Below are 26307 nucleotides of genomic sequence, written 5' to 3'. Positions count from 1 at the left end.
AATGACAACAGTGCTATGAATAAAACTAATGCCTTTCCAGTTTCTACTTCCCTCCTAACTTGTTAACAACAGTTTTCGGTCAGGACAGGCAGTGGTCAAAATGAAGAGAGAACTGCTGTGTTCCTGAAGCTTGAGAGGCATACTAAGGGAGCGAGGACACGGTACAAGACAAGCTCCTGTCAGGCCAGATTTTCATGATGCAATCCAGCCAGAATAAATCACTGATGAGAATGGTTCTGAACAACTGGCTTCCTGGCCACAGATTTCACCTTGATCAGTTAAGAGGCAGTAGTCCTTCCAAGCACAGGCTGTCATTTTCTTCCAGTCCATTGTGACTTCCAAAGGAGAAAGATGAACAGTAATACCCTAGAGGCAGGTGTCAATGTCTTTTACACACTGTCTAGCATTGTGCATGGTGGTGATCCCTCCTTGAGCTGCGATGCCTCTCAAGGTTGCTCCTCAAGGTAGAGAGACCTTTTACCAACGATAGATTGTTGCATGAGGTCGGTTTGAGTTCTCCCTGAATTGCAACTGGACTGCATGCAGGGATGCCTCTCAAGGTTTGAGATTCCTTACCAGAGACTAAAAGATCCTTCCTTACCCAAGGCGCAGAGACCCCTTATTCACAACAGATCCTTGGTAAGTGACTGATAGCCTGCTGAATCAATACTAATGAAATCCATGTAGCTAATTCCATTAGAGATAAACCATGGACCCAGTCTGGGACTAAGTCTGGATCCAGCTGCACCTAGACTCCTCTCTGAGAAGGAGTTTAGAAAGCAAGGGGGTCCATTCTGAACCTCATGACTCAATGGGAGGTTTTCCTTACCCTTTTTATCTCTTCCATTAAGCATAAACCGTTGACCAAGATTGAGACTAAGTTTGGACCTAGCTGCACCTAAGCTCCATCAGGAGTTTAGAAAGCAAGGTGGTCCACTCTGAACTTCATGACTCAATGGGTGGGTCTCCCTTACCCTTTTGTGTCTCTAGTCTCTGTGTAAATCATTCTACCTCAATTCTAATTTGATTTTTCCTTTGTATGTTTCTCCATGTAGTAAGTAATAGAGTGAACCTTGCCAAAGAACCTTGTTAGTCGCACTTTTACAACATCATATTAAAATCACTTTTGCTAATACCTTTGACAGTGATTCTTCAAGCGATCTAAATCACTCCTCCGTGACAGCCAGGTTCATCTACGTGTTATGCTAACAAAAATCTAGAATTGGACTGAGGACAAGACACCCTTGGACATGCATTCCCATGTTATAATATGTTTCTTTCCTTTCCTGCCAGTTGTACCAATGCACTAGTTTGTGGAACCATTACGTGAACTGGATCAGGAAACAATTCCAAATTTTAAAAAGTTTAAAACAAAAATTTTACTTTAACAAGGTTTAAGGTGAAGTGGCAGATGTATAGGTGCAGGTGTTTGTTAGAAACAAAAAAATTCCAATGAAATACAAGATGCAATCTAGTATATAACAATACAGAGCATCTTTATTATTGTGGACCACCCAAGGAAAGCCAGTAATATTTTTGATGGAATAATGATATTTCAAGCAGCTTCCTCAAATTTTGGATGAATTCTTTCTCTCTCTCAACTAATTACCCTGGTCTGGATTTCCTGCATTGACTTACAGCTTATGCATAATGTTGGCATCTCAGCTATTCAAATTCTTCTTTGTTTTCAGTATCCTCCCCATCTCTGGTAAGCCTATGTACTGCAGTGATAACCAGCAATGGAAGTTTTGTGGCTTCATGGACGCTTTAATTGTATGGCTCATTTGCATAAGATAGTGGGCTGTTTTTATATACATTTATTTTACAACAGAAGTAACTCAATGTAACTTCACCAAAATTACTTGATGCCACAGCATCGGTTTTGTTTATGCTTCTGCCACTGCTGCTGTTATTTAACTCATGGAGGTGAATGTGTGTGCAATTTACTATGCATACTTATTCCTTTGCAGATTAGAAGCCTGAATGTCCCTAAGCAAAAAGGAAAAAAGAGTCACTTTGCCAAATGAGCACAAACTTTTAAGATCCAAGTGTCAATTTTGTGGCACTTCAAAACACAAATTTGTGCAATACCCTCCTAAATGCTGCTGGGATCCCTAATAGTACTTCTGTTCAGGCTGTTGCCAACAATGGAGTTCACAGAAATACTCTAGCGTGTGCCTGATCAACAACCTTGTGTGCTGTGTCGCTTCCTTAAAAGAGCAGTGCAGCAAAGTTCTCCCAGCTGTTGCACAGCAGTTTTTACCCCTTCTTAAATTTGTTATTACAGAGGTGCTACCAATGTCACTGATGGGCTCAGCTTTGGCTAGCGGTGGGTCTGTCTTGGAGCTGTCTGCAACTGGCTCCGTCTGACATGGCGTCAGCATCTGGTCTCTTCCCACAGAAGCCAATCCTGCAGCCCCCCAGCTACCAAAACCTTGCCATGTAAACCCAATATACCACTACTGATCACACACATGCTTGTGCTATGTGTTGGGTTCAGCCCAATGTATCACCAAGTTGCAATACAGATCCAGAAAAAATTCTCTAGGATGGAGTAGCAAGCTCTCTTGGACTGGTGTGAGCAGAATGCAGTGGCCTGCCCACCTTTTCAAGGTGTTCACTGTTAGTGTCATTTGCTGCTTACTCTTAGAGTGCTCAAGTCTAACAGCTGTAGCAACTGCTACAATCTGAATTAGGTTCACTCATTTCATACTCTTTGTTTTATCCCCGTCGCATCATGTCATTAACCCAGATTATAAGCAATCTGGGACAGCAAATGTCTCTTTACTACTGGCTCTTTGTTTGAAGGCAGTTAGCATAAAAGAGCCCTGGTGAAGACATTAGTTACAAATAGTAATTACCTAGATGCATTACTAAACTAATCCAGTATAACAATGCATACGTACATTATAATTAGTAAAAAAAGCAAACAAAATTTACAAGTGAATGCAATGGCTGAGGATTCTTTAAAAAGAACCCATATTATCTTGGAAATAATATAGAAAAATAAACACAACCAACCTTCAGAATAAAAAAGCAGCAAAACATTATTACTAATTACCAATTGGAAAGATGTAGGTAATACCATCATATTATAGTGTGATGATGAAGGCCTTTTTAGACCATCAGGAATACCCTTCTTGAAATTAGCCATTCTAGGTAATTTTCTCTCAAGAGTGCAATGGAAACTGGCTCAGGAGATGTCAAACCTACTCAAATAAAGTTTATAGACCTTGGAATAGCACTATAATTTTGGTGATGTATACAGCAACAGTGAACCTAAAAGTAAAAGTAAGTGTTGAGTTTGCTAATCAGATTTTTAAGTTAGTTTTGAAAAGCTGGAACAAAAAAGGTCCACAAATACAGTTTAAAGGATAGGGGGAAACAGAAAACAAGAGATTTAATAAATTAAAGAGAAGATTGAAAGGTGATATGTTTATTTTAGTTACATTACTGAGAAGTACTTTAGTCAAATATAGGTTATCAGACTCAATGCAAAATTAATTAGATGATTAAATTCTATGTACGGTATGACATAGAAGGCTGAAACAGAAAAGTTTGTTTTGACCATAAACTCTATGAAGGCAAATGCCATTATACTGGGATTTTCCTCAAGTAACAAATATCCAAGAAGAGTAATTCAAGTAGGACCTTGCTTGCTGATAGAATCTAGAGCCAAAGTTCACATGGATTTTTAAGTTCCTTTACAGATAATTTTAGGCTCTATTACAAATCATTATTATTTAAGGAATAAAAGGTTTGTAAAGCTACACACTGAAACCTTGTAGAAAATTTTTGTGAAACAATCTAGATTTGACTTTTGGGGGGATTTCAAGAATTCATATTTCCAATATCATACATGGAAAAGCCCCAAACTCATATTGAAACTTGCTTTCCTTACAATCATGTTTGGTTCAACTCATTCTGAATCTCATCTTCAGACTAGAAGTGCTATTTATTCGATCTCAATTTAGGTGTCCATATCCAAGATAGATGGTTTGGCTCCCTCTGTACCCAGTGGGGTTTAGCCGCAGTTCCATCTTTCTGGTTTTGAAGGTCTGGATTGCATTCACAGACATATTGACAAGCCCTCCAAACACTATCAAATGAGAATGGGATGACTTGCCCTGATGTAGACACCTACGTAGCAGTCACCAATGTTCAGCCTGGTAAATTCTGCCTTAAACATTCACATCATAACCAAGACACTACCAGCAATCTCATAACTTTTTTGGGCCTCAAAAAAGATCCTCTGCAGTTTCCTGATAACAGAAAAGATACATTATCTCAAAGATTTAAATAATCAAATAAAATTCTACATTCTATTAGAGAGCAAAAATGCCCTGTCCACAGGAAGCGAAGCCAAGAAACTGATGAATCATTACCTTCATAGATCTGCCTCAACCGTGAATGTGTTAGCCTTCAGGTAGTTTCTTCCTTCCCTACTGTCTATGCATCTCCATTTTCTAGCATCCTGCAGGAGATCAATACAAAGAAGAAGAAATTGAAGACACAGTGGCTGAATAAAACAAAATAATCTATGCAGAAGCTGTGTTGCATGCCTGAAGCCTTCCAGTCTGCTTTCAAGTACCCTAAAGCCAGGTTTGGACATGAGTATCCCAAACTCAAGTGTGGAGTTATCTGTTCAGTCATCTAGGAGACCTAAGAAGCACAAAAAATAGTCACAGGCCAAGCTTTAAGCATAAAACTCTGCATTGTAAGATGACAATAAAAATATAATAATCGTAACTGGAGCACGACTTTAAAAGATATTTTCTGCATAGGAAGATGGAAATGAAGGTAAAGATCATAGGGCAGCAATTATATGTGCAACCACATAATGTAAATAAACCAAATAATGGATAAAGTGATCTCTTCAGGTGCACATAAATTTGAGAGCCCACCAGGAGTTTGCAAAGAGCATCAAAAGGTTTATATCCATATATACATTATCAGGAGGTATTAAAAGAGGAATGATGCTACTGAAAATTACGAAAATCCTTAACTTCCCAGACAGAGATTGGAAAACAGATGGTAGTAGCAATGCCTGGGTCTAAGCAGTCACACAGGTGGTAACCAACAACTTCCTCAGAGAATAATCCTAGAACCAGTAGAAAGGGATATACTTTAAAATTTTGTTTTGCTAAGAGAGATTTTATTGTACCTCTGACCATAGGAAAAAAACCAATCTCCATTTGAATGTTGATTCAGTTTAAAATTAAATGGAAGGATGAATAAAAACAGGCTTGTATCTAAGCTGCTCACTTACAAAAGGGAGAAATTCTGACAAATTAAGAGGTGAGTGTAACTCTTCAGACTTACGAGTTGAATATGAAAGGACCTTGAAATTTCTTTAAGACAAGGGTGCTAAAACTGCTTTTTCAGCATTGGCAGCAGAGAACTGGGTAACTCAGGAAGTATATCCTCGGCTGTGCTCTCTGTGAGTCTGACATACATCCTTCTTAAAAGATGCTGCATTAAAACTGTAGTGCCAGTTATGACTGAACTGCTGATAACTTCAGTCAGGGAAGGAATCATCTGCATCTCTGTAACGGACCTTTCACTTACAATGTCAGTTTTCTTTGTACTTAGGGAAAATGGTCAGATGACACGACTCAAAGACAAGCAGCATGCAAGTGATGCACACAGCCCTACCTGTCTTTTGCCACAGCCTGCCTACATTATCAAGACAGCACAGAAGGTTCAGATCAGCTCATGGATGAAAACCAGTTAGTCAAAGCAGAACCTGAGCAAGAAAGTGGTTATAATGTTAGGTAAATTAAAAGTATTTTGGAAAGCTTTCTATCACATGTACGCTTCCTTGGCTGAAGGTACGCACAATTGGAGCAGTCAGTGTGTAGTTTAGACGCATTATCAGACTCTCAGACATACGCAGCTTTAAAGAAAACTCTCATTAAATATTAGAAAGAAAAAATCACTGAGGGTGTCAAGCACAGGAACAGGAGCCCACAGGGGCTGTGGGATCTGTTCTTGGATACACTTAAACAAACAAGCAAGGCATTGAATAACTTAATCTAATGAGATCTGCAGGGAGTAGGGCTGTTGGATCAGAAGACTCCCAAGAGATGCTTCCAACCAAAATTATTCTGACTTTATTCTATTATTTCTTTCTTAATGAATAACACTTTCTCCTAGAGGATTCAGTCCTATCCCACTGGATGATGAGTTGGATTAACCAATCAGACCTTAACTTTACAGAATACTGCAGAATATTTCCTCAGCAGTGTGTTAACCACAAGAAGATTAAACGACCAAGTACTATTTGTACTGGCTTCTCTTTGGATAAACACCCAAATTCTAAGTTGTGTGCACACAGAATATACAAAGCTCATCTGATGTTCTAAATTATGATAAAGACTGCCATAATCATCCCAATGGCACAACAGAAATTTGTCTATCAGAGTGCAAATTTGCTTATGCTTACTTGTATTTCAAAACACACTTCTTTGATCTTGTCTTTTCTAACACAGATAGCAACCTGCACATTAAAAACAAGAACAGAACATAAAAGCCCTATCAAAGCAAAATATTCCAGGACATACAGAATTATACCCAAGAGGAGAGGAAGAGAATAGAACAAGGCAGAGAAAAGACATTAGTCACACAATAATGTGCTACTGGAGAGCAGGTACTTGAGGCTGAAATCACTGAAAAAAGAATTACGCAATTAAGATGGTCTTATGTGTATAGATGCCATCCAACCTGCATTCCTTACATCCTCAACTGCCGGAGACCCTAAAAGGTGTGATTCTTGAAACCTTGAACTACTTACAGCGAGTGGAGCATTTTAAATGCGATATTCCTGCTCCAGTTCCTTTCCTCCAAAATAGGGATAATCACACCATCACAGCCCAATTGAGTACTGAGAAGTTAATTGATGTTTGTGAAGCATTCCAGTAGGATACTGGTGAACTGCATGGCAACACCTACGTGGAAGTTAGTAACTCCATTCAATGCGGCGTTTAAGTGGCATGTGGTGAATAATGCCCAGGGCGACACAGTGAAGGATGATTAAAAGCAGTATTGACTGGTTACCTCCTCAGTTGGTACTCTCCATCCTTCACACTGAGTGAAGTTCCTACAGAAAAAATAGCCTACAAATATGTAATTGAAGTCTGTATCACCATGCTTATTTCCGAATTCTGAGGACACCCCCTCTCATCTTGGCACCTTAATATTAAATTACTTCTTTATAATGCATACACCAAATGGCCACACAAGTACAGGGCCTTACGGAGCGCAGAGGACTGGACGTGTGGGCACGCACTCCCTGCGCCGTACGTGCGTATCCACCACGCATTACCGCCGCCGGGCGCGTGTCCGGCCTTGCTGCGGCGCTTATCCCTCGGCCGCCGAACGCGCGGACTTCTTCCCTCACGCCCTCCCGCCGGAGGCCCCCGTCGGCCGAGCTCTGCCGGCGCGGAGGGAGGCCGGCAGCCCGCCCGCCCGCGGCCGGCCGCGCGGCACCGCTCCCCTCCCCGCCTCCATCACACGGCGCCCGTGTCGTCCCGGCCCCCGCCCCCGCCCCCACCCGCCGCGGTGCCCGGGCCCGCCAGAACCGGGCTGCCAGGCCTGAGTCACCGCCGCCTCCCGCCGAGCCGCCTCCCGCCGCGCCCTCCTAGCCGCCCGGGCACCGCCCGGCACACAACAGCCGCGGCGGTTGCCAGGCTGAATAAGATAGAACATGAAAGGCGAAATAACAGGAGCTGCCACGCCCGGGGCTGCGGGGAATCTCGCTTAACCCTTCTCCGCCTGCGCCCGCAGTGGGCCCGGCTGCAGGGGAGGCTGCGCTGCCAGCCAGGCTGCCCCTCCATCAGCGAGGCCGGGGCGCGAGAGGCAGTTATGGGGGGGAGCAGGGAGGCCACGGGTATGGCCTCAGATGCCCTTTGCACGGCACCCCCAGGGAGCCGGGGGGGCCACGGGTACGGCCTCAGATACCCTTTGCACGGCACCCCCAGGGAGATGGCGCGGGGCACAGGTGGCCTTTGCAAGCTCGCCAGCATGCTGCTGTGGAAGAGGGAGGCACAGGGCCCTGCACCCTGATCGCTCCTGCTGCAATGGAGCTACTGCTGCAGCACGCCGCTGCCTCCCCGAAATGGACCCCGGAGCGTGAGAAGTCCCTGATGAGCCCAAACCCTCCTTCCCTGGGCGGCTGATGGACTGAGGTGTGCTGGGCCGAGTCTTTGGGACCGGTGGCCTGGGTCCATGCCCTGCTGCCAGCACCGACCCTGCTCCCAGGCCTGCTCCGCAGCCAGGCCCGAGCTGGTCTGACAAGCTCAGGGCAGACGGGAAGGGAGAGGCCGCCTGCGGCTCAGGAATGTGCAGCCCTTATCTCTGGCTCCCCTGCAATCCTTGGGAGGGAATAACTCTCCGGAGTTTGCCTTTCTCTCGCTCTTACTCACCCTCTGCCCTGGGTGGAGCTTGATTCTCTCTGGCTCAGAGGTGCCCGTGAATCAGGCTGCAGGCACGTCCAGGGGAGCGGAGAGCCGGAGAGCACGACCCACCACCTGCCCTGGCTCACCTGGGAAGGTAGGAGAAGTGCTGGCACCTCCTGGGGTACCTGAATGGCCGCGTGAGTTGGCGGGTGAAGGGCTGGGGAGGTCCTGTCCTGCTCCTCTGCGCAGGGCTGGGCGCTCGGGATCTGGGGCAGGGACTTCTGCAGGCAGTCTGGGGGCAGGAGGTGGCCGCTCCAATGCAGAAAGGCGCCAGCAGCAGGAGCTCCCAGCCACACCATGACTGCCCCCGTGGGAGAAAGGAGAGTCCCAGGAGGAGAGGGGAGAGGCAAGGGGGGAGGGAGAACGTCCCAGCACAGACAGCAGGCTTTGGGGCTGGTGAGGGAAGAGACCTGTCAGTCTTCAGGTAGCCTGGTCAAAACTGCTTAGCGAACACTTCACCGAACTTGTGTCCCGTCTCCTGTGAGAAAGCCCCAAGGAGTGGATATTTCCGAACTTATCCCAGTCTTCGGGAAGAGATCTTGCAGCCTGGCCCAGCTTCCCACGATAGAGCCTGAGCTGGCCTTCTGCTTGGGTGGGAAACACTGTAGGGATGTGTGGTCAAGAGATGGGGACAAAGAGGACTTCACTGGTGGTAGCGCTGGAAAGGCCAAGGTCTGCAGTAGGCTAAGAGCCAAGAAACAGCTCCTGAGGCCCACCGCACCTTTACTTGCTTTGACCTCACTCCACACGCATGGGTGTGTAGCTGTCTGCCGACATGGCCTGCAAGCAGCGACACAGACATTCATGCACGTACATGCAAAAGCACAGACAGATGCGTGTGGACACATGCGTGCACAGGCACACGTGCATATACTCACTAAGTTTTTCCACAGATGTGAGCCTGTCTGACAGACCTCAGGTTCTGAGTGTGAGCAGAGAGGAAGGGGAAGGTATTGTGTTCCCATCACCCTAAATGGTCAATTATGGCTTTTGTCTGGCCTGAGGACCGAGGTTCTCTATCTTCTAAAACAGTTAGAGGGAGAGGAGGCACTTGGAAAGGGACAGAAGTGCCTATAGCATCCTTCTGCTGAAGACATCTAATTCATGAAAAGTTGCAATAAGCTTATCTGTGATAGAGGCCAAACATACATGAGTAACAACTCTAGACAACAAGCTAGCTCCAAAACAGAGCAGTGACAATTAAGCAGTGCAGAACACTGGTGGCCTGGGATCCCTTTGCACAGCCTACAATAGCATGTGTTTTCATTGGCTGAAGAGGCAAGCAGACAGAAAAAACGTACCATGAAAACATTCACCCTATTACAAGGCCACAGAAGGTCTGCAGTTTGGGGAGAGAAAGTTTTTTTCATTTTGGCCTAACTCCCATTTGTCTGAGGGGCTTTAGAGTTGTATTTGAGGACTAAGAGAGAGCTGTATTTGCTGTCATCTGGCAGTGGAAATAGTAGTATTCTGAGGAAAAAAAAAGTTATGCTCTTTGTGTGGTTGTAGGGAAAATTGCATGTCAAAAGAAAAAGTGAAAATGTCATGTACCAGAGTCTGGTATGATTGTGCCAGAGCAGTGTCATGCTTGAGGACAGAGACACTTGTGTTCTATAGATCATTTTTCAGGCAATCACAACTTTCCAAGCAACTGAAATGCACCTCCACACCTTGCAGTATTGGACTTCCTTGTATTTTTCGGTTAAATGGAACACTTTTGGACCACTTACCAGGCCCCATTTGGCTGGATTTTTGTAACCCTAATGAGGAATAGGAATTTCATGACTGCATTTCTAAAATCAGGATGTGGGGGAAAGTAAAAGTCAAGGGCAGCATGTAGTTCTCCTCCAAATTATACCTTACGCTGTTGGACTTTTTCTTGAGGTTCTCTGTTTTAGACTTCCTCATACCTGCTACCTAGTAAATAAAAATCCAAGGAAAGGGATTGATTGAGAGAGAGTAAGCTTCGCATGAGCATTGCTGTGGTAGACGTGGCGCTTAGGGACATGGTTTAGTGGTGGACTTGGCATTATTAGGTTAACAGTTGGATTCAGTGATCTTAACAGTCTTTTCCAACCTAAATGATTCTATGAATCTATCTCTTCAGGTAATCTGCTCTCTGTAAGAGGCCCCTTTTGCACGCAGGATCACATTTCATTTTTCAGTAGCTGTAAACATCAGGTTTTGTCCTAGTGACTCTCTACAGGTTGGATTTACACATGCCACTCCGTACCCTTTATTGCATAGGACAGTTAAGATGGACACGCTGACATGCTGTCTCAATAACCACTTCACAAGGAAAATTACGACATGTAATTTTTCTGCTACTTTTCCTTTCCTCTGGCCTGTAGGAAGATCCCCTGGACATCCTGAATGTCTGGCTAATTTTCTGATTGTCTGGATAATTTTCTGATTGTCCGGCTAATTTTCTGATTGTCCAGCAAAGAATATTTTGTGGGATGCCTTGCACTGACTATTAAGCAGGGGTGAGTGGGAGTCCAGTAGGTGTTCTGAGGTGCTGACTGGGCTCCCAGTTCTACTCTGCCACATGCCTGTAGCATTCAGTCCATTTACTACTCACCTTAGACACAAAAAGAGTTTATTATGCCAGTTTGTAGGGTCTTCTGACAAATGTATGTAATATGGAAGATAAGGTTGTAATCTCTGGAAGCTCAGTGAATGAATTGATTAAATTAATTGAAGCAATTTCTCATCTGATAACTGTGACTTCAGATGAAGTGAAACTCCTAGACTACAGCAGGCAGACATACCATTTTTTAAAATGATGACTGAGATCCTTATAAGACCACCTAGAGTAAAGAATGGGATCACAATCACTCAGGGTGATCAGTAGAGGCTGGTCAGGTGACCAAAAGAAAAGGCCTGGGGGTTGTATACATGACATTGTAACAGGAATAACAAATTCTATATTTTCATCTTCCAAACAGAAATTTTAACAGTAACAACAGGCTTTGAGCCTACAGCCTAAAACTGAAAGAACATTGAGAATGAGAACACAGAGACTACAGCAAAAAATACAGAAAGGAATTTCGAAAAAGGAAAAATAATTGCTGTGAGGACTTAGCAGACACAGTGGTGGCTGAGAAAGGGTTCTAATTCAGACTATTACCCAAATTTCACCATACTGTTCTGGGGAATGTATCTGATCCTTGCTTGGTGAGAAGAGCAGGTAATAGGAAGGTAACCAGCATCCTTTGCTATAGCTCTTGTAAAATTTCCATGGCAATGTGCTATGGCTAAACCAGGAAATTCTGGGGTACACTTGAAAACTAAAGGTGCTATAGGCACATCACTGTGAGCTTGGCAAGTGAGAGGCCTTAAACTGAGAGATCCTTTCTCAGCACAAGTCCAATCCGTAGTACAGAAAGCTAGCACGTGTAGGAGTAGCTTCTGGAAAAGATGAGCATATCTGTCACTGTTAATATAGGTTATTCAGTCTGCTGCAGCAGGATTAGAAGGCACTAGCTCTCCCTCCATCATCCAATGCAGAATTAAAAAAACTCACACCTTAAACCATATGCCAGGAGACAGGTCCCTACCCAAATCATTTACCTAGTACAACCTTTTCTTGAGAGCAAAGCAACATTTTCCATGTCTTATTGTCACAATGTCTGCTCAAGTAGTTTTACCTTAGGCATTACTGTCCTCTTCTAAAACTGACCCTTCCAGAATATTAGCAACCCGTTTTCATATAATCTTTTCTATTTTATCAGGCTATTTTATCAGGCCAAATAATTTTTTTTTTTTTTTAAATAATTGATTTCTAAACTCCAGGGGTTCTAGATGTTTTGGAAACCTGAAAATTTTTCAGAGCCCACCATAAGAGATGTAAGTGATGTCATCAAACATGGTGCATGGCCCAGCTGTGGCCCACACACTCCTGCCTGCTGGACCACTGTTTGGAAATTGCTGCTTTACATTTTTCTCATGGATGTACCATTTGCTGCTTCATTGACTCTCAAAATCATTTTGATTAATTTCTTGACCAGGGTTTGGGAGTCCTTCAAATGGTAATAGCACAGAGGGGTTTTGTGGCTGGCTGTGGAGTCCATCAGGCTAAAGTAAATTCTTCTGTCTGTGTTGCCTTTCTCTTCTTGCTGGTATCCAGGGCAATGAAAAGACAAGGTGTTTAAGCCCAGAAAATCGTGCCTATACTTGCACATAAGCATGGGGTCTCAGGCAGAGATCATATCTTACTAGCCCTTTCAGGCTGGAGTGATACAGCCTTGCTTCCTCTCAGGCAGTTCCCTCCGCTGGTGCATAAAGACCGACAAAGGCCTCAGCTTTTGGGAGTGTCTTGAAGCAGAGAAGCAGGTCCATCCAGGGAAGTGATCATCTGAGAGAGGCAGTCTGGGAACTTGCTGTGCAGGCAAAACACGTAACAACAAGCACTGGAGTCAGCATTGGGAAGGAAGATAGAGCCAGCCTGAGGTGCTGAGACATCAGCAGGGGCTGACATCAGGCAGCAGCAGATGAGAGAGAAAGGAAACACTCAGCCAGTTTCCTTTTGCCTAGACTGGATAAATACAGTCCATCGCTCTTGATTCACACCTGGCACAAAGAATCAAGAAAAATGCAGGTCCTTTTTTTTTTTTTTTTTTTTTTTTTTTAATCTGTAGGGCATCCACTCAGCATAGCTGAAACTAGAATTTCATGCTAGTCTTTTAGGAAAAAAAACAGTTAAAAGTCCATTGAAATGGAACATAATATGGACAGGCAGCAAATGATGCACAAACCAACAGGTCTATACTTTTTTCAGTTTCTGCTCTTAGTGTTAATCCAGAGGTAAAAGGAGAATTTTTACATCTAGCTTCATCTGTCAGTTACTTTTCCCTGCTCTGCCTACATTATACATTTCCTTATGGTTGAACGTTTTTCTGTGCAGAGATAGTTGTAGACTGTGATCACATCTCTGCTTACTCATTCGAATATTAAGAGGGTCTGATAGCTTTTGCAGATCACAAAAACCGAATGCTTGTGATAAGTATCAAAGCTAGTAAAGTCACTCCCGATGACACCAATGTGAACAGAAGTAGGCCTCAGGCCAAGCCAAAAGGAAATTTCCATTGGAGACTCCCTCCTCCAAAAAAGCTCTTGATAATTGCACATGGATAGCTGCATGCTTCTTTCCCTCCTCCTGTTTCTCCCCTGCTAATGTTTTTTTGGCCGAGGAGGTGAGCGATTGCATTAGTACTCCCTGTGCAGAGGTGCATTGGCACAGTAGCAACCAACCCAGTGTCTTTGGGAAAGCCCAGGCAGACGGGTGGAGGAGACCTTTGCTGCTGAGAGATTGAATTCTGCCTCTCATCAGCCTATTATATCAGCCTTCATCTCCCACTTGTTAAGTTTTCAACAAGCTCCTTCGTGCTCTCCTTTATCCACTGCCCCTAAGCATGGGAGGAGTTACTCATAAACAGCTACAAAGCCTACCTTCTTTTTCTCCTTCAGCTTCCTCCTGAAAAAAACCCAACAGCTATCCTATATTAGCATGCTAAAAAGTAAGTTCTAAAGAACTGGTGTACTGTTTCTTTCTATAGCTTCCTGTGTACCTGTCTGTGTTTGTCATTGTCCCATCTACTATACTTAGAGGAAGGATTTATTGGGAAGGAACTAAAGTTTGTAGTTTCGGTTCACTCATTATCTAATATGGTAAGGTTCTGATTATGACTGGTGTTCTTGATACTTCTAAATTTATGAACATGATTTTATGAAATGATTGCTTAGGATAGCAGAGAACTGCATGAAATGCCAAATAATGATAACAGCCTTCTAGAATGCATGGAGAGAAGATACTGTGGATCAGTGCTTTTTTTCCTGACTTAATGAAATACGAATTCTGAGTGACTGCAAAATCAGAGGAACAGTAAATGCAAAGTACTGCAGGGTTTGTATGGAGAAGATGGGAGGCCATGTGGTGACTTGTCAAATGATAAATGAAAGCTGGTCTGGAATCCCTGTAAAAATAAATTCACAAATATTTCATCTTGGTCCATGTGCTCTTCATGGAGGACCACATGGGCCATGCATATGGTTCCTTAACAGACTTTTTCTTTATCTGTCTGATGCCAGTTACTGATGCCTGTCCTTTAGGCATTGTGATGGTTCTCCCATGCTTCTCTTTACGTTAAGAAACTCCATCAAAAGTTGTTTTTCAAATGTCCTTATAGAAGCTATCTGTAGTACAGTGCTTACAGACCACTTAATTCCACAACTGATTATATGTACAATGCTAAATTTGCACATCTGCCAGTTGTTCCTTTGTACCTCTCGGCTCATTTTTCTCTTTCATCTGTTTATCATGTCTAATGGGGCCTAGATTATGAGACCATCTTAAGCAAGACCCAATTTAATAATTGCTGGTACTTCATCTAGTACAATGGGATTCTGACTCTTCATCAGAATCTTTTACTGTAACTGTGTATTCAACCAAACCAGCAAGGCTGTTTGCCTGTAGCCTCTTGGGATTCAGGAAAATCAATTGGTTGTCACTGGGGCAGTTCAGCAACAACAGGACCAAAAGAAAAAAACACAAAGCATAGTAATCCTATCCTATAAATGAGCAGGATGCTCATTGCTCCTTAGTGGTCAAAAAGCAAATGACATATTAGGAAAGGAATGGAATGCAAACACAATATATTTCACTTCCATCTTGCAGTTCCAGTCCCACCATCTCAAAAAAGAATACAGTAGAGTGAAACATATTCGGAGAAGAAACTAGACTGGAGGATCATCAGAGGCACAGAACAGTTTCCCTGTAAGAAACAGTTGAGTAAGTTAGGGTTCTCCATTGGAAAGGTGATGAGTGACAGGAGAGTTGACAGATGTATAAAATCAGAGTGGCATGACACAGGTCAATAGATGTTGATTTTCCTATCTAAAGCAAAAAAAACAAAGTACAAGCAGCAGATTCAAAAGAGAAGGAGACTGTTCTTGACTGTATTGCTGAGCTATAGGACTCCTTGCCTCTGGCTGTTATAGATGCTGAAATTTTATATGGGTTTAGGGAAACTCTGTGTGAGTTTATGATAGCAAAATCCTTTGAAGCTATCTACAGTCATTAAAGCATATCTGGGTCAGGAGGTTCTTGAGCCTCAAGTAGCTAAAACTGACTTAGAGAAGCTGGTGAAGCATCATAAATGCTTGGCCTGTCCCTATATGTTTTCCGCATCATCTGTTCTTAGTCCCTATTGGAGATGGGTTTCTAGGCTTGATGGACCTTTCATCCGATCCAGTACAGCTGATTTTATGTTCTGTTCTCCCAGGAACATACAGTAAAGTGAGGGTTCAGACATAGTGAGAATGAAGCCTGGAGAGACTTAGAATTTGTGCACTCTTTATTTAGAGAAACCAGAAAGAAAAGACAGAAATTGATACGAGTAAATGGCAGGTGAAATGCAAAGATGTTCAGAGGGGCTTTTACATTACAAACATTTACTATAGAAGAAGACAATACACAGGAGTATAAAGTATAGTATACTGCATGGCATGGGATTGGGAAAAACTGTACTCTTTCTGGAGGATTATAATCTAAATCATCAGGATTTATGTGAGGAAAAGACATGTCAGTAATTTACACAGAGAAAATTGATGGAAATATGTTATTTTGAATACAGTTTCAGATTAAGGATGTGGGTGCACACAAAAACGCTGTATGCACAGGTGTGTCATCACAGAGTAACGATTACATAGCAGCTGTCTGCATGCATGTACCTTTACTTTATAATACCCTGCGGTAAATGCAAGGTATTACAGTTCACTTTTGTTGAAGAAGTAATTGTCTTTCATTCATGACAAGGAACGTGTATGGTGGGTACTGTGGATCATTATGTTTGTGCAAACTTAGTTTACTTCGCAGTAATTTGATCACAAATCCATACCCTAATGGCCAGTTGTTAGCTGGATAAATATGCTAAAATCATTTCAGGGAGTAAAAGTGCATTACTTTCAAAAGACCATTAATAAGATCTCTCATGAAGTTTACTGAAAGTAAGCGGTAATAAACACTGAAATTATTAAATCGAGAGATAATTGCAGGGAACTTTGGAAAAAAACTAACCAAATGAGCTGAAAGGCCAGGATAATGCAAATGAAACCATGTGCTGCCAGTGCAAGGTAATTTATACAAAGGAAAAACCCTGATCTAATTGTGTGGCCTCTGGGATTCGAGGAAATACACAGTTTTGGTTGGTGAAGGTGTAAGTATACTTATTTTAATAAGCTTCGACTTCTCCAAATCATCTAAATAAATGCTTTCTGAAATGTGATTAAAATCCTACATTATGCTAAATTAACAGGTCTTGTATTATGTAGTTAATGAAATAGTAATTTATTAATATCAATTATTAAAGAGAAGTTATTAATAATGTTCATTTTTATCAGACTTACCAGCAATTGAGTCTTTCTACAGTGCTGCTCAGGAGTTCAATAAAATGTTTACGTAATCAGTAAATAGTCTAGTAAAGTTCAAGGGTAACACAAAGTTTGAGGAAACAGTAAATATGTTTATAAATCTCATATTTACTGAATAACAGTAAAAATCACAACGCTGCTATCTGATTGAATGTATTTTAATACTGTCAAGTATAAAAAGATATACAGAAATCCAGAATGAAGGTTGCAATTATAGAATTGAAGATTCAGTGATGTGAGGATGAATTAAATTACCAGAAAAAGTTCAGAGAATTCTTAAGAAAAAGCCACAAACATTGTCCAGGGACAGGAGACAAGCCCTACCAACAGGAGGTCTGTTCAATCTATCATGGAAAAACCTGAGAAGTGATTTACACTGCATTTGAACAGACAAAAAGAGCTGATATTAGGTAATTTGTCAATCGTGTGAATAGAGGCATTATAATACAGTTAAAATGTGAAGTTAAAGATTACTTTGTGAAATAAGATGTATTTTCACTGCAATGAAAGGAAATGAACACTGAAGTCACTTGCTAAGAAAAAGGTTGATTCACAGCTTTTTTTTTTTTTTTTTTTAAATAATCTTTCTAATATATATATTAAAATATAGTTACTGGGAGGAATGTTATTGCCTGTGTGTACAAGTGATTAGGGTGTTCAGGCTGAAAGATTGTTTGGCTCTTTTTTGCCCTTTATATCTGCACTTTTCTACTCTACTCCGCTGTGCTTTTCTCTATCGGTCAGGCCTTTTGTAGAGTAGGTCTGTGTGCTGCATGCTAATCATGGCTACTGCTCTTCCATCTATACATTAAAATAGCAATGATAATCAAGTCTCATATTGTAGGACTTCTCTGAAGGAGTCAGGAAATAGCTTTCCTCATTGCACAACTGGGTAACTGTATTTAGGGCTTTTCATCTTCCTTTGACCCAGCTGACCACAGGTACAGGCAGAATGGGATAGTGAAATGCTGAGTTGCAATATGCAAGCCAGCTACTCATTGACTTGCAATATTCATAGAATCATAGCATCATAGAACAGGTTGGGTTGGAAGGGACCTTAAAGATCATCTAGTTCCAACCCCCCTTGCCATGGGCAGGGACACCTTCTGCTAGACCAGGTTGCTCAAAGCCCCTTTCAGCCTGGCCCTGAACACTGCCAGGGATGGGGCATCCATCAGCCTCTCCGGGCAACCTGGTCCAGTGCCTCCCCACCCTCACAGTGAAGAACTTCTTCCTTACATCTAATCTAAATCTGCCCTCTTTCAGTTTAAAGCCTTTACCCCTTGCCCCATCACTACATGCCCTTGTAAAAAGGTAATGCTAAGCTAATGGTTTGCAGTATTACATCAGATGATATAATAGTCCCCCTTCATGTACTCCTAATCTTTTAAAAATCAGTTGTGATATACACTAGACAACAGACAGTTCAAAATTAAAATAGACAGTTCAAAATTAAAATAGGCACTTTAAATTATTAAGAAGTTTTGCTTCAAAAAAAATCATCATTGGATAGATTTGTTTTTAACAGACTTGCACAAAGTTCAGTGTTACATTTTATCTCTAATATTTTGATCAATGAAGTATAAAAACACTTGTGATAAAGCTTTTAGGTACTTGGTTATTGGGAAAGTAAGTAAAGATAGAAGATAGGGCAGGTATACAGAGCTACTTAGATCACTTGATAAGCTGATGCATCACAATTAGTTATTACACGTACTAACTAAGAATCCATTTCTTATTTATAAAAAGGAGACTGTATCCCAACAACCACTGCAAAAACTAATGGGTATCAGAGTAGCCAATGAGCTGCAGTGCAATGCCATGGCAACATCCACGGATGTACAAGCAGGAATAGGGAGGCAGTTTTGTCTCAAATACAGCACTGGTAAGAGAACCATTGGAATATTGTGTTCAGCTGTGATCCTGCATTTTAAAATGGACCTGCAACAGAGTACAGAACTATTAGTACAATTTGATGGGTCCCAAAATGTTGTGCAGTAATGGTAGGATTCATCAGCATTGATGAGGGTGTCTACTTTAGTGTGAGACGATTACTCACTTCACTGTATTGACTAGATTTTGGTGGTTGGCAATAGTAGTATGGACATCAGACATTCATGGAGATGTTCTGCAATGAAGATGCCTGAAGTTGAGTGAGACTGATCTGTCGTACTGTAGAAGTTAGGTTTGAAAGTACAACTGAGAGGATAAAGGTAATCTTGGAGTTAAAAAAATTGAAGACTGAGCACTGAAGCTTTGGAAGACTGATTTGTTAATGTCTCTGGGAGAAAGATTAAAAGAAGACTTGGCCAAATGTAAGCATCTATATTAGAAGATGAATCTCAACACATGCTCTGATTTTATTCACTTATTCTCCATCAAGTATAAAGGGGAACACAAGGCAATTAGCTTGCATGTAGGCATGTTATACACCTGCATTTATTTAATGAATCTGACCCTTGAGGAGCAATCCTGGTTCCTAGACTTTGGTGTTTAGTGTCATTTTAGGTGCCTTAGGGTATTTAAAACACAGCAGATGTGGCACAAGCCCTGTGAGAGACTCACACCCTTCTTGACCAGCAGCTGGAGGCCAGGCAAGATGCCTTAGGGCATCTGAAGTGACATTAAACACCTGTGTGTAGACACCTGAATTGCTCCCCTGGTTATAGTTTGTTTGCACTTTATTTATATTTAATTTACCCAAGGCTTAAGGGCTAGGTGCTGGGAAGAAGTTAGAATTCTTCCCCTTGCTACCTAATTTGGCTTCTGGAATTTTTCTTTCATCTTCCTTTAAGACAACAGGGACTGAACAGCAGGATAAGTATTGGCATATGCCAGTATGCTTAGTGGTCTCAAAGAACTTCTCAGGTCCCATATTGGTGTGTTCTGCTCATAAAATCGAGTTTAAAACAATTGCTGGTATTTTTTCCCAGGTCATATTGGCAGGATGTAATAGGAGTCCTCTGCTTTCTTGTACAATATAGGGGCAGTACTCTTCCTGGGATGCTTTTCCTGATAAAGTTGCAGCTGCTGAAGGCATGAGAGACATCGGTGGTGTGCTTGAGCTTTCCTGTTCTCTTCTGGTAGTACATTGTAGGTTTTATGGTTCTGGAGCCTTTGTACTAAGGGTCTTTAGGGTCTTACTTTTTCCAGTACTTGTCATGTAAATGGAAGGAGGGATGTTCAGTAGTTCCTTTTGGACTGATCATATGTCACGTAGCTTGTTCACAATTGCAGATGCTGGATTTATGTGATCTCTTCTCCTCCTGTAACCATATACAGTTCAGTTCCTGAAATATAACTGGACTACAGAATATCTTACTACCCTTTATGAAGACCCTCAAGGGCAATGTGGGGGTGCCACACATTAGTCTTTTTAGCATCTTCATTTTTCACTGAATTCCCTATAGCTTGTGTCATAAAAATTTGTAAACTGTGACTAGCAATTAAAATAAAATTAAATCCCTAATTAAATAAAATAAACAAGCATATAAATAAGTGACATTTTCTATTAACCAGTAGTTACAGGCTTCCATATACATTTGGTATATTTCCAGTTGTGGCTTAGTTTCTTTGACAGTTATAGTGGTTCAGATTTTCAAAAATACGACATCTGTCTTTTTCTGGGGTGAATGAAGCTGCAGAAAATAGATTTGCAGGTGAAGTTCAAGCAAAGAGGCAACTTCTTCTTGGAGTCCCTCTTTTGTTTTAGATGCCACCATAATCTAGGAAAATACAGCCATCACGCAAGAATACTAGTAAATAATGTGTGCCTTAATCTTCTGTCACTCTGGACTGAAGAAATCTGACAAGGTGTGCAGTGAATTCCTGCTAAAGGAACCAAGGCATAAAAGCAAAGAATTGCTGTCTAACTTTAATGAGAGCCTTTGACAATCGGTTCAAAGGAAGTAAGGGCCCATGTGGGCTATGCATGTCACAGAGCTCTCGTGCAAATTTTGCTGCTTCTGCCAAATAATTCCTTCATTTTGCTTTTCCAGGCCTCCTACATGACAACAGCCAAAGGTTTAAGAGAGAATGAGAAAGTACTTATACTCAGCTGCCCTTCCTGGCATTATACATCCTGAATGCCCTACAAAATAAACAGAATATGTAGTTCTAGAGTCAAACAATAACAAGGCAACACTGCATACTTAATAATATATCTCATCTTCTCTAAGGCATGGGAAGTGGTACTCCACAAAATCCAGCATTGCACTGTGATAACTGACACATTTTGAATGGATCAAAACTAGTTAACATAGATGTAAAGAGGCAGTAGTTTAAAAAAACAATTGTATCTTAGAAACCTCACTATGGCAAACAAATATTGGCCATAAATGGTATGTTATCATTTTCAGCTAATTTGTAGGGGAATTACTTATCAAATGATGGATTATTTGACCTAGAACTAGAGACACAGCCTTGCAGTTGGCAGCTTAACAACATCAAATTTGAACCAGCATCTCAGAGTTCTGCCAGCTGCAGATAGCTATTCCCAGGAGTTGCAACTTAGCAAAAAAAACATTAAAAATACCTTACCTAAATGCAGAATCTAGATGAATTCCGCAAGATGGACAGTAGCAGGAGTGTACTTGCAAAGACTGCAAGCAAGTGCATGGAATCCAAAAGCTCGGGTGACTCTGCTTCCTCATAGTGAATTAGCATTCTTAGCAGAGCTTCTGCCTAGGAGCTACCTAGATCACTTTTGTAAAGTTTTATTTATTCATTGACCTGAGATCAGCTCACGCTTACCATAGTTATGAAAGATAATAACCTTTGAGGTTCCAGTTAACTTTTCCCCTTCTGCTTAAATTGACTGGGAAGTAGTTTGAAAGACTACTGAAAGAGTATCAATCATTTTGTGCATCTCTTGTGTGGTGGTTTCAACCCAGCCGGTAACAAAGGACCACGCAGCTGCTCGCTCACTCCTCCCGCCCCCCTCCGGTGGGATAGGGAGAAGACGGAGGAGAGAAAAGAAAAAAACAAAAACAAAAACCTGGAACCTCGAGGGTTGAGATAAGGGCAGTTTAGTGGGACAACACAACAAAAGTTACAACAACAACAACGGTACTAATGGAAGAGTATACAAAAAGAGTGATGCACAGTGCAACTGCTCAGCACCCGGAACCCGACGCTCCGCCACTTCCCCCACCGAAAGTTCAGAGAGAGCCCTCCACCCGGCCCGCTCCCCATTTATATACTGGGCATGATGTCACACGGTATAGAATAGCTCCTTGGCTAGTTCAGGTCAGCTGCCCCGGCTATGCCCCCCCACCTCCCAGGTTCCTGCAAAAATTAACTCTATCCCAGCTGAACAGGACATCATCCACCCCTTATTCTATACCATCTACATCATGCCCAGATCTTACATTTTCCAATCAACCACTACCACTTTCCTTGTCTTATATATATATGTATATGGACACCCCCCACACACACACACAAATAGTATTCCCTTAGTCGATGGGCTATCCCTCCACTGTGTCCATCAATTTTATTTAGTCCATGACTTTGGGGCTCCATCTGTTGTAACAGTTCTTCAGGATAAGAGAGATGGTGTGAGGTGTTAGGTTGTTGTATGCTGCCTCTGGAACTTGTGGCTGGTACATTTGGTGCAACCCACACCCTTGGTCTGCAGGTCGAAGATGTTGATCTTGAGGAAATTGTGGGCGCCAGTTCAAGTTCTATCACTGTTGTACTTCGCTCAGTTTCAAAGTCCATCCTTCAGTCATTTGGGTAATTCTTACAGTAATACCCTTGATATGGCATATAGACACTATAGATACAATGACATAAATTGGCAGGTTATTTAGCAGTTAAATATCATACAGCCTAATTCACTGGCTATTCTCTCCCAAAATCAAATCTCCCTGAGGTACACATCGAACTTCCCCATCCTTCTGCATCACCCACCAGGTGTACCCAGGTCCCTGAGCAAAAACAACCCCTTGGATGGGTTTGTCTCTGCTTGAGGGAGGACTAACCCAGACTGTCTTTCCTAACATACTCCTCATGCGCACTACAGGGACTTTATCCCCTTCTACAGTATGTGGAAGTCTTAGCTGGGCGGGGCCAGCCCGATTGGTGGATCCTCTAGTATTAACTAACCAGGTGGCTTTTGTTAAGTGTGTATCCCAATGTTTGAAAGTTCCACCCCCCCATTGCTCTCAATGTAGTTTTCAGCAGTCCATTGTATCGTTCGATTTTTCCGGAGGCTGGTGCGTGTTAAGGGATGTGATATACCCACTCAATGCCATGTTCTTTGGCCCAGGTGTCTATGAGGTTGTTTCGGAAGTGAGTCCCGTTGTCCGACTCGATTCTTTCTGGGGTGCCGTGTTGCCATAAAACTTTCTCTTCAAGGCCCAGGATAGTGTTCTGGTCAGTGGCGTGGGACACAGGATATGTTTCCAGCCATCCAGTGGTTGCTTCCACCATTGTAAGCACATGGCACTTGCCTTGGTGACATGTAACTTCATCCTTGAAGGGGTATCTTTCCTTTACACCTAACAGAAGTCACCTCCAGAGGCTGAGGACTTGTGTTTTTCTCCCAATCGCCTTGTCGATGCCCCCTTCCCTAGACAGAGATCCCATCTGCTTGGCTTCCTTACCCTCTAATTCCACACTACTAGCCCCATTATCCCAGCATCGGAGCAGCCAGGTAACAATGTGCTCACCTGGGTGGCGGCTAAAATCTTTTCGCATGTCACGCAACTCACTCAGGGATAGAGATCGGGTAATTATTTCAGGTTCTGCCTCTTCCTCCTGTTCTCATGATGACCCTGGTTCATCTTCATCTCTCACTAAGCGAACTGATTTCTTTGTGTGTTTCTTTTTCTGTACAGGGGTGACTGATACTGGCACAGGTTGGTTCTCTGGTTTAGCTGCAGTATCTGTCACCGGGGTAGGGGTAGCCATGGTGCCTGTTGTCGGGGTTGGGGTAGCCACGGTGCCTGTTGCCCTGTTTTCCATCTTTTCCCCCTTTTCTCCCTGAGGGTGCTGCCTAATATCAAGCAGTGTTTGGTAGATACTGGCCAGGGCCCAGCACAGTGCAGCAAGTTGTACGTCTTTGGAATAGCCACAGCATTTTTCTTTCAAATATTCTACCACTTCATGAGGGTTCTGTAGTTGTTCGGGAGTGAACTTCCAAGCCACTGGGGGTGAGAAGTTCTCTAGATACCTGCCCATATCCTCCCACATGCCATGCCACCCATGAATATCCAGCTTTGGGGCAGATCTCTGGGTGGTACTCTTAAAGAGCCTTTTTGTAGCCCTAAACAAGACCTGAAACATATTCAGGAGGCATAGCACTAACAGCACACTGGCTTGCGCATCCCAAGGATATTCAAAGTTCTCAAAAGCTGTTGTAATTAGTCGGAAGGAAAGAAGGGAGGCGAACGGACGGGGGGAAGCATCCCCCCCTAACTTCCCCATGGATTGGCTGTAATTACCAATAAAATCCGATAGAAGGTGCCCAAAGTATGGAAATGATATCACTGCCTCATACAGATACCAGCTTAACCTCATGACCAGTGATGTAATCATTTCACAAGTCGACATCGCCCAGTACAGCAAAATGATAATCCCAATCACTCTCCCAGAGGTGAGAAACGTAACTACAGGCAATACATAGAGCATATAAAAACTTACAAAACGCCACCACGTAAACAAATGAACCAACATTGTGACTAACATCTATTTATCTAATATAAGGAATGCGTATGACAAATTTGTTTCAACACGCTCTGGCCAGATCTGTCGTTATCTCAACCCTTCGTGCCCCACGCTGGGCGCCAAAAAGGACTGTCGTGGTTTCAGCCCAGCCGGTAACAAAGGACCACGCAGCCGCTCGCTCACTCCTCCCGCCCCCCTCGGGTGGGATAGGGAGGAGACGGAGGAGAGAAAAGAAAAAAAAACCAAAAAACTGGAACCTCGAGGGTTGAGATAAGGGCAGTTTAGTGGGACAACACAACAAAAGTTACAACAACAACAACGGTACTAATGAAAGAGTATACAAAAAGAGTGATGCACAGTGCAACTGCTCACCACCCGGAACCCGATGCTCCGCCACTTCCCCCACCGAAAGTTGAGAGAGAGCCCTCCACCCGGCCCGGTCCCCATTTATATACTGGGCATGATGTCACACGGTATAGAATAGCTCCTTGGCTAGTTCAGGTCAGCTGCCCCGGCTATGCCCCCCCACCTCCCAGGTTCCTGTAAAAATTAACTCTATCCCAGCTGAACCCAGGACATCTTGTCATGCAAAGCATAGAATATATTCATTGTAGATAGACAGCAGCACATGAGAAGCTAGAAGGAGATTATTGGGATGATGCCAATGCTAAGTGTTCCTGAAAGACTTCTTCACAGAAATTACCCATACTTTTTAAGGCTTAGAAATGGTGTAACACAAATGCACCGTATCAATTATATATATATATATATATATATAAAAACCAGCATTCTTCATGCAAACTGAGAATTCATCAACCTAGTATAGTTCTTGTTGCAGATCAGGGAATTAAAGCATGCCAACCAATTAACAGAATCATAGAATCATAGAATGGTTTGGGTTTGGGACCTTTAAAGACCACCTAGTCCAACCCGCTGGCCTTGGGCATGGACACGTTCCACTAGATCAGGTTGCTCAAAGCCCCATCCAACCTGACCTTAAACACTTCCAACGATGGGGCATCCACAGCGTCTCTGGGCAACCTGGTCCAGTGTATCACCACCTTCATTATAAAGAATTTCTTCCTTACATCCAATCTAAACCTGCCTTCTTTCAGTTTAAAACTGTTGCCCCTTGTCCTGTCACTACAGGCCTTAGTAAAAAGTTTCTCTCCATCTTTCTTATAAGCCCCCTTTAAGTAGAGTAAATAGAATAGAATAGTTCAGTTGGAAGGGACCTACAATGATCATCTAGTCCAACTGCCTGCGCAATTCAGGGCTGACCAAAAGTTAAAGCATATTATTAAGGCCATTATCCAAATCCCTCTTAAACACTGACAGGCATGGGGCATCGACCACCTCTCTAGGTGTTCTGGTGTTTGACCACGCTGTCTGTAAAGAAATGTTTCCTAATGTCAAGTCTGAACCTCCCCTGGTGCAGCTTTGAGCCATTCCCAGTCGTCCTGTCCCTGGATACCAGGCAGAAGAGAACAGCACCTCCCTCTCCACTTCCCTTGCTCAGGAAGCTGCAGAGAGCAATGAGGTTGCCCTCCCTCAGCCCCCTTTGCTCCAAACTAGACAAACGCAGAGTTCTTAGCCGCTTTTCATAGGACATGCCTTCCAGCCCTGTCACCAGCTTTCTTGCCCTCCTCTGGATGCATTCAAGTACCTTCACATCTTTCTTAAATGGTGGGGCCCAGAACTGCACACAGTACTCAAGGTGAGGCCGCACCAACGCTAAATACGGGAGGAT

At 42.8% G+C, this 26307-nt stretch overlaps 1 protein-coding gene across 2 annotated transcripts in view; it reads left to right on the top strand.

The window, feature by feature from the left end:
* Nucleotides 1-8247: 8247 nt before the first annotated feature.
* FAM83H (family with sequence similarity 83 member H) overlaps nucleotides 8248-26307 on the top strand; it is a 34808-nt gene continuing 16748 nt past the window's right edge. The window contains exon 1 of one of the 2 annotated variants that reach the window (XM_030012544.1): nucleotides 8248-8550. The gene's annotated coding sequence lies outside the window, so the exon portion shown is untranslated. Of the gene's footprint in view, nucleotides 8551-12861; nucleotides 13057-26307 lie in introns of those variants that run through there. The other variant, XM_030012547.1, reaches the window with a different exon arrangement.

The sequence above is a fragment of the Aquila chrysaetos genome, chromosome 4, assembly GCF_900496995.4.
Source record: "Aquila chrysaetos chrysaetos chromosome 4, bAquChr1.4, whole genome shotgun sequence".
NCBI lineage: Eukaryota > Metazoa > Chordata > Aves > Accipitriformes > Accipitridae > Aquila > Aquila chrysaetos.
Note: the sequence above shows the minus strand (reverse complement) of the source record. Positions and strands in the feature narration are given on the sequence as shown.